This window comes from Chelmon rostratus, chromosome 24, assembly GCF_017976325.1.
Source record: "Chelmon rostratus isolate fCheRos1 chromosome 24, fCheRos1.pri, whole genome shotgun sequence".
Classification (NCBI taxonomy): domain Eukaryota; kingdom Metazoa; phylum Chordata; class Actinopteri; order Chaetodontiformes; family Chaetodontidae; genus Chelmon; species Chelmon rostratus.
In genome coordinates, this window is record NC_055681.1 from 14,345,286 (window position 1) to 14,354,907 (window position 9,622).

At 41.8% G+C, this 9,622-nt stretch overlaps 1 pseudogene; it reads right to left on the reverse strand.

Moving 5' to 3' along the window:
* Positions 1-632: 632 nt before the first annotated feature.
* LOC121627124 lies at positions 633-6,459 on the reverse strand (annotated as a pseudogene).
* Positions 6,460-9,622: the final 3,163 nt, after the last annotated feature.

A 9,622-nucleotide genomic window follows, 5' to 3' on the forward strand; every position in this document is an offset into this window, starting at 1 on the left:
TTGAACAGATGTTCCAGTACAGGAGACAGCTGGCGAGCACAGGTCTTCAGGATCCTAGGTGTGATGCCATGACTGCAACACATGTCTCCCTCTTTAGGTCTCTCCAGATATTTTTGTCTCTTTGTACTAAGTGCAGTCAAGTAAAACGAGGAAAATGCCCCCACAAAAGATAAACATATATATATGTATATGAAACCAAAATCATCATTAGTATCTGGCCTGTGACAATTCTGTTTTCAGTTCACTTTGTGTGTTTTCGTTTGGTCGGACTAATCATGAAACTCTGATCATTTAAAAGAAGTGCTTCAAATTTAGTAAAATGAACGCAAAACCCACAAATATTGTGTCATAATCTTTGAATTATGTGAGGTAAAGTAAATGTACATTGCTCTGTAATGCCACTAAATCCATATTCTATCCTCATTTCCCCATGCTCACATTAAGTTTGTATGAATGAAAAGCTTGATCAACTTAAAAACTGGATTGTTTAATTGAGTAGTAATTTAGCTAAATTAGAATTTATCTGGAGAAATCAACAATGCTACCAAGATATATTAAAGCTCGTGACTCAGAGGTTTAGAAACTGTAAAATGTATTAAATTACGTTTTTGGGAAATAACTTGAAAAATGAATCATTCTAAACTTTCCAGGTCCTGTCCTTGCATGAGCAGGCAGGCCATCATGACCGATCCCATGCTCGTATTGAAGCACAGGAGGGGGCTGTACTATAAAATAGGAGATAGGAGATTAATACAGGCCAGACTCTAACTATCCTATAACGAGTTTTCAATGCCTGTGGGAACATTATGGGGATGATGCAGACAGAGGTGATGTCATAAAATCTGCTCAAATAAATTGATCAGGAACCTCACTCAACCCTCAAATCGACCGGCAGCCAACTCTTACTGGAATTCACTTTATGGGGAAAAAAACTGGAGAGGGGTCTGGCTGGTTGGCGAGAAACTGCTCATTCACAACAAAGTCAAAGAAGTATCACACAAAATCTGCCATAATGTATACCTGGCAAAAAAAAACGCTGGAGGGATTTAAACTGGACATAGATTACAACTGCGACTTCTGCCATACAGAGCCAGAAACCATCATCCACCTCTTTTGTCAGTACAGTAAGAACCTCTGGACTTATATACAAAACTTAATACATAACAAAACCGGTCACAGGATCAGCCTCCAGGAAAGCCACATCCTCTTTCACGTTGAAAACCCCTCCATACCTCACGACCTTTCCCTCCTGTTACAGACGATCATCATGCTGGGCAAATTTCATATTCACAAAACAAAATGGACAAAGAAAAAGCCGAATGGAAAACACTTTGAAAATGAACTCAAACAATACTTCAACACAAAAATGACTTCTTCAAACAAGAAAGCCATAAAATTTCAAATTTGTTTATTAACCTGTTCGAGCAGCCCCCCTAGTGTTTAGATTACTTAAGTTCACCCTCTTTCGATCACAACTGAATATGATTTGTTTCCCCACATATGCTCATACTGCCTTTACATGACTCCTTGTGTTTACACTGGTATTTCAATCAGTTGATTTTTGCATTTTCTGTTTTTTTATGTTCACTCTCAGTTGACACTCTGTATAACCACCTTGTGTTTTTTTTTCAATAAAACTTTATTGAATGCTGAACAGGACAATACAGTTCAACAGAAAAGGGTTTTGCCAGGGGGCCACATACAAGTAAAACACAGAAAACTATTAAGAAGATTACACAAATGCACAGTCTTAACAGCCTTGGTGTTATTTGTCCTGATAGATTTGAAGTAATCTGACCCAAGTTAATGATGCAAATTTTTGCCACGGGCATCCTGTGCATACTGAAGAATCCTGAGAGGAAAGCTCTGGACATCTCAACTGAGAAAGGAATTGTACCGCGTGAGTTTGAAATCCAAACTGTGGTGTAACTTGTCATCAATTGTGACAATAGAGTGTTATTATTATATGATGATGATGGTGGTGATTATTATTATTATTATTATTATTATTACAGTTATAACCAACTGTACAAAGCACACATCTCCATTTGCAAGATCCTCGCAGGTGCCACACATCGTATCGTGGTAGATCGAGCCGGGCAGGAGCACTATCTGTCCGCTTGCGCATTCCTGGTGATTTACGCACGAATCCAGCGCGGAAGATGAGTTGGAGAATAAGCCCTCGACACATTCTTCACAAACAGTGTTGCTTTGTGATGTACCTAAAGAAAACAACAGCGCAGTTGGGATCATTACAATGCTTTTAAAATGCCGTTGTGGCTGCGGAGAGCCTGCTTCGTGGATTTCCACTTTAACTTTAAATACAGTTGTTTCGGGGCTGCTACTCTTGTAAAACATTAAGCTACCGAGACTTTGATTATTACGTTTCTTTGTTTCTAAGATGAAATGTGAAAAGAAACGGTCTTTTCTCTGATAAATACCTTTCGTTTGAACTCCGTGTCCGGGGCCGCACTCCGTGTGTCTGATACAGACAGAAGCAGAAGCCCTCTTTGCAGCGGCAGACCCTGTTGCTGACCGCCGTACACTCCTTCTCCAACTCCTGGTTCTCCTAGCAGAAGTTGTTGCTGTACAGTCACCTGGGCAGGTAGTTCCACGGCTCGGTGTAGAGTTCGCCTTTGCACGGCGCGCACCTGGTTGCCATGGTGGCTGTGCAGTGCGCGGCCATGTGCGTGCCAGGTGGACATTTGGCACAGATGAGGGTCTCCCCGGTGGACGGGTCCTGGCGCTCGTAGGTGGGAACGGATTCCTCCACCAAAGCATCGCAGAGGACACCGGAGAGGAGGAGCGGCACCGCTAAGAGGAGCTGAAGAAGGACCGCCATTACTGCTCTCTGTGTTTTAATACAACTATTACTGCTGCTGGCTTTACTACAGCTGACTGGATTGGCTAGTAGTTAGGACAGCCCACAATACTACTCTGACTTGTACAAATACTAATGTGGTTCATAGAAGAATGCTAATATCACAGCAAGATGATCAAAAGCAGCAATATCACTGTGTGACACTGGAGCCAACAGATGATCACTGATATAACCTCAGTATGAGCTTTTCCAACACGTGTGCTTGTCTCTTTCTAAGACAAACTGCAACAATGACTGTCCAGCATCTACTAGAGACTCAGATTTTCACATTAAGGCCTTAGTATTAATTTGTGGACAGAGGTGTGTCAGGAAGTCGGGGACTAAGGGAGACTATGGGTTGAACCCAGATGCAGACACACGGGGCGTAGATTCAACATAAACAAATTTATTAAACACAGGACACGAAAACCCAAGACAACCAAAACTCAGGGGACTATTGACTGACACACAAGGGAACAGAGTTCACACAACGACAAAGCAACACAGGGAATGAAAACACATGAACACAAGACACAACAGAGCTAGGGACAAGACTATGAATAACTATCAACGAATAAAATAAAGAACAGAAAACGCTCCCGAAGGCGGAAAACACAAAGGCTATGAAAACAGAACTGACTACTGAAAGAACTAGATAAGAAAAAACAACTCAAAATACCCTGCTAAAAACGGAGGAACAGGAATCTAAATAACAAAAGAAATCAAACAGAAAGTCGCTCTTAACGGGAAAAAACAAATCGGCTAAACTATAAACTATGAAAGAAAAACAGAAACTAGGAAATTAAAGTTACAAAACAAAAAACACTCACGAAGAGGAAATAATGGCTTACGAATGAATGCTGTGGCTGTGGCAAAGGGCAGGGGAAAAGACAGGCTTGGGTGAATCAACAAATGGACAAAGACACACTCACAGAAAACACGGCACGGACAAGAACAAAGATATTACAACGAAGAAACACTTACTATGGGGGTTATGGCTATGACTATGGAAAAAGGCGATGGCTAAGACTATGACTGTGGCTATGGTAATGGCTAGGGAAACGCAGACAGCAAGCTGACACAGACAGCACATGGACAAACACTTTCTAAAGGAGTGGGGGAACGGCAAGGAAATTACAGACAAATACAAAACTACGAAACACTTACATGGACAGGACCAAAGACAACATCAAGGAGAGAGGCTCACACTGAAAATGGAACACGGCACAGACAAGGACAAAGAAACGCAACAAAGAACACTCACTATGAGACTGAGGCCATGGCTATGGCAACGGCAATGGACCCGAAAGACTGGGGGGAAGACACGGACTTAAATACACCAGGAGGAAACACTAATGACACACAGGTGGAACTAATCAGACAATCACACAGGAGGCAACACCTTGTGGCGACTTGGTTAAAGTAAATGTGAGCGCAGTAGTGCAGTTGTGCAAAATGAAAGTGTGCAACAGTCTGTTTGTCCACACTAAAGTCCAGCATATAGTTGTGTGTGTGATTCAATTGCCCACTGCTTCGCCATACTTACTCTTTGTTCTTTAAAGTCGCTACAGTATTTATAAAAGGAAAAAAAACATTTGTCAGGGTGGGGGAGAGATTGTGATTGCTGCAGAGTTTTATAGTGCATACAGTGCAGGATTGAGCATTGAAAGATTGTCTATTTCAGCCTCAAACGAATGAAATCGTCGTCAGTGAACATTTTTGCCACTTGACAGGTATGTCAGTCAACATTTGATGCATGATGCACTGTAGCTGCTGCGTGTGCCATGACCCCAATTTGGGTCTTATTTTCATAGTTTTGTCCATGAGTTAAATCACTATTAATAATGTTGTACTAGCCGATTTAATAGCTGAGATCAGAGCAGCCAGTGACATGGTCAGACAGTTTGTTTGCCATGGTATGTTCCTGTGGGTGTCATGGTGACCACTTTGGTATGGTCCTGTGACAGAAACATGTTGGTTGCCATGGCAACCACTATTTAATTTTTTTATGATCTTGTTTCTAACATGGGGGTTGCGATGCAAATTTGGTTGACATGTCCATGCTCATTGTCAATAAAGGCAATCTCGAATCTTGATCTCCGAGGCTCAGCAGTCTTATTTTTATTGCTTGAGTCATGACACACTAAATTGTTGAACTAGTTATCAAATTCTGTCAAGCAAATTATACCTTTATCAGTTTTTCCTGGAAATGTCTCCTAAATGAACAATTATGTGGCCAGACAGACAGGAACGTCTGGTTGTGCCAGAATTATTTACCTTTGTTCAGTTACAATATGTTCTGTTATATTGTTCACTTTGTGCACAGCTCTACCAAAGGCTGTTTCTTATGGTTGTTCTAAATAAGTGACTGCTGTGTATTTTTCTGTTGCACAATGCTGCAGAATTGCAAAGCACATATATAGTAAAAATGTGAAATGTACGTATTCAGCGTCTTGTACTCGCTTACTCCCCCTAACTACAGCAATGTGTGTAAAGTGTTTAAATGTGTTAATAATTAAATTGTGTTCGATAGAGTCGAACGCTTTATGGAAGTCCAGAAACAACATGAAACCATCATCCTTAATTAGGCGATTAAGGATGCATCATGTGTATCATTTTCTAGCCCCCATATAGAGCTAGAAAATGATACACACGCTATTCACCACTAACCTCGTTTTATTCCAATTGAAATTCATTTAGTCAAGGCTTCAAACCAGAAATCAGAAATCTTTTCCATTAGTGCAATGAGGAAAAATGCATCGGATGGAGGTCAGAGTGGTCTAACTTTTTGAAGTGTGACAATTCTGGATGTATTTAGAGGGAGTGTTGATATTGGTTTGGACAAAACTGCATTTAAACAAGTCAGCGGCATCTGAAAGACAGTCAGGCAGCAGGTTAATCATTTATAATGTTAACGTATATGGTCGTTTTTCCCGTATTAATAATGTCTCCCTCTCTGCTGTTTATTTGGTCTGTTTAAATGAGTGGCAGTATGGCGTTAGCTTACTGAGAAAAGGCAGCTAATCGTGTAGCAAAGCTGAGACAAACCTGAGTGAAATGTGATTAATAAATCATTGAAAGTTGACAGTGGAGTGTGTCGGTGTAAAAGCGCCTCTCGGGTGGAAACCTGTCAGTATGTGTCGCCCCCCAGTGGCTGCACCTGCTCTCTGCACCCACTCGCCCCATTTTTCATTTCTGAGTGACATAAACACAGAACAGACTTCTTTCTGCTGCCAGAGGCCGTTCAAATACCTGCAGCAGGAGGGAGCGTCATCACAACACGTCTGAGGAGTTTGTCAGTCCTTCATTTTATATTTGTTCCATGAACATCTTATCGTCTACATACACACAACATAAGGGCACAGGCTGCCATTTACAAACTCATACAGACAAACTTAATCTCATTTGAAGTTTCATGTGAAACACTTCATACAGTACAGTACTGATTAGGAGATAGAAGTATGGAAACACTAGTGTAGGTGGGGCATTATCACAGGAAAGACATTAAAGGAAGCAAACAGTTTTTGACTGTGTCAGAGTGGCAGCGTTGCAGGCAGCATTTGGACAGGAAGAAACTGTTCAGAGAAAAACTTACCCATGAAGATCTATGGGCTGAGCTGTACTAAGGTGAGCATGAATACACTGTGTGGAAATAAATAGGTCACGGCACTCAAACAAGGTACTGGACATCACTTTTATTCTTTACCGAGAACACACACTCTCCATTTCTCCCTCTGTAGCTTGAACATTTTCTTTGATAGATGATGTGTTTACTGATTATTTTGACGTTGTATTTTCTTCACTGACAACATTATTTTGTGAGTTGGTTCATACAGGGCCTTTCTGGACAGTTTTATAATGTATATACAAAAGAAGAGACAATGAAAAACAAAAATAACAACACTGCTTCCTGTTCAGCAGGATTCACACCATTTACACCAGTGTCAAATTTTAAACACTAGGTTTTATTAAAGGTGATATCAGAGTTTCTCAATTGCCAAAACAAAGATATAAATACAGAAAAAAAAAACAAATAAAAAGTGCAGATTCTGTTGAGGTCATCATTTTAAGACCTTTGTAAAGCCTCACCAGTGAGCATAACATGAAGTTGGCATGTCTATAACAGCTGAACGTGGTGATTTCCATGCTGCTCTTCACAAATTGATCGAGATCTGATGCTTTTGTGCGTTGATTCAATGCTGAGTGCAGCCAAACTCGATAGCCTCTTTTCTGTCCGGAAAATGCCGACATGCAAAAACAGTAAGCTGCATCTTTTGATTGTGGGTTTTCTAACCAGGGATGAAGTTTGTAGCAGTCGCTGCGGGAGCTTCTTCCGGCTCCTCCTTGGGGGGGTCTGAGGGAAACTGCCTCTCGTTGGCTGCGCTAGTACCTCAAACCTGGACTTGGATACGTCTAGAGGATGGAGGGGGGGAAAGATTCAAAGTGCATTACATCTGAACTAATTATACAATATAACTAGCAAAAACGTAATCAATTATAACCATCAGACTGTGTTAACATACACTAGCAGTTTAGCCTGGTGAATCAACAGAGGCTTTTGTAGCCTACTTTACACCGAAAACGGCAGACCTAGCTAACATTACACGTATAGTTAGCAAAACAGCGTTCTTCAACTTCATTGTTATCATCTTAAAATCAGCATTGCAACTATACTGGTGTGCTTTAACTATAACTACATTTCTTAACAGATAGACATATGGATAGTTGCTCAGTTTTTACCTCTTTCCTCCGGTGTCTTCTTTCCTCGCGACTCCTGGCTCCCTCGGTTTTTCAAAACAAATCAGTCTCTTACTGCGCATGCGCTGCAGCAGCCGCTGCGGCCTCATCTCCTGCTGCATTCAGCACAGTCAGACATTGGAGTTCCTTAATCGTAAATTTCAAATTCGTCGCGGCCACTTTTCTAATGCGTTACCCTGAGCGCTGCTTATCAATCAGTGTGAGATTAAAAACAGGTGTTATAACCTGTTCAGAGAGTTGTCAGTGGTGCAGTCCTTTTGTTTACGTTTGAAAAAAGAGTGCAATTTTCAATTTAAACATCAACAAAAAAAACTGTACAGATCAAGGCAAAGATGACAGCAAAGATCAAGGCAAAATGCCGATGACGTCATTAGGTCGCTGTATGAATAAACAGCTGTTCAGGTGGATCATCGCTAGTAACACTGTGAACAAGGGAGAGAAGTACAAATCTGTGAGACAACATCATTTATTTAAGACATATTCTACCAGCCAAAGAAAATGAAGATTAAAAGAGACATGGAGAGAGCAATCCTTCCAAGACCACGCAGGTCTTGGAGGGATTGTGGTAAAGATGTTTGCAAGCCCGCAAATACGCTCGTCTGTAACAGCATAACGAAGGAGGGAAAGGACACGAAGAGAGAGCTGGAGAGGCAAGAAACATTCTGCAAACCAGAACCTCTCAACACTGCAAAGACCAACACTCAGGCAGGAAATAGTGCCAAGAGAAGGAAGAAGAAGAGACACTGTCAAGTAGATCATAAGGAGGTGCAAGTAACGCAGAAAATCAGTAAGAACAACATCACAGCTGAGCTCCAGGCAGAGAAGCAGAAGAACAAGGCTCTCCAAGAAGAACTGGACAGAATTGGCGTGGTCAGACAGCAGGGTGAGAGCCTTCGCCGTCAGCTGGAGAAGGAACGCCAGCAGAAGGAGCTCCTTCAGAAAGATTTGCAAGAGCTCCAACAAACATATGCAGTCAGCCAGCAGAAGTTCACTGCTGAGCTAAAGGAGGAGAAGGAGAAGAACAAGCATCTCATAGAAGAACTGAAGAGAACAACCATTGTCAGACAGCAGGCTGAAAGCCTTCGCTGTCAGCTGGAGAAGGAACTCCAGCAGAAGGAGCTCCTTCAGAAAGATTACCAAGAGCTCCAACAAATATATGCAGCCAGCCAGCAGAAGTTCACTGCTGAGCTAAAGGAGGAGAAGGAGAAGAACAAGCATCTCCAGGAAGAACTGAAGAAGATCTATGTGGTGGGCCAAAAGATTGAAGCTGATCTCATCACCACGAGACAGCAGGCTGACACCCTTCAGTGTTCCCTCGACAAGGAAATCAAGTCTCACGCAGACACAGTGTCAGAGGGCTGGCGTGTGATCAACGCCTTGAGGGCTGAACAGGACGCTCTTCGCCAAAAGATGGCGGAGGGGACGAATCTGTGGCAGCAACATGTCTTTCAGAGGGAGAGATCGTTCGGGAAAGAAGTGGGGGAGCTGAAAACACAGCTCAGCGCTCAGATCTCACTCAACCTTGAGCTTTCCACCGAGCTCCAGGCGGAGAGAGAAGACGGGCGACCTCCCCGGAAAAAGGCCAGGCGTGAGGAGAAGCCTGAGAATGAAGCACAAAGGGATCCCTCCCTAATGCACCCGCTTTCAAACCCATGAAAGAAGCTCAAGGCGCTGAGGAGAAGCCGTCAGCCACCACTGCTACATCCACCCTGAAATCCATGGAGGAGGATGAAGATGATGATGATAAGAAGCTCCCAGAGACAACAAAATCCACAAACCACAGAAGAAGGAGACAAATCAGAAAGGACAGGAGAGAAATAATCAATAATAAATCAATAATCAATAAATCAATAAACAACCAAAAAAACTGTAAAGAAAATTAGATTCCTGCAATATTATTTGTTTTATATTATATTATTTAATATATTTGTTCGTATATTTGTTCATTTATTTGTATAGCTGTGATAAAGCTTTCATTTATGAAGAACTCGGTTATTTGAGTTT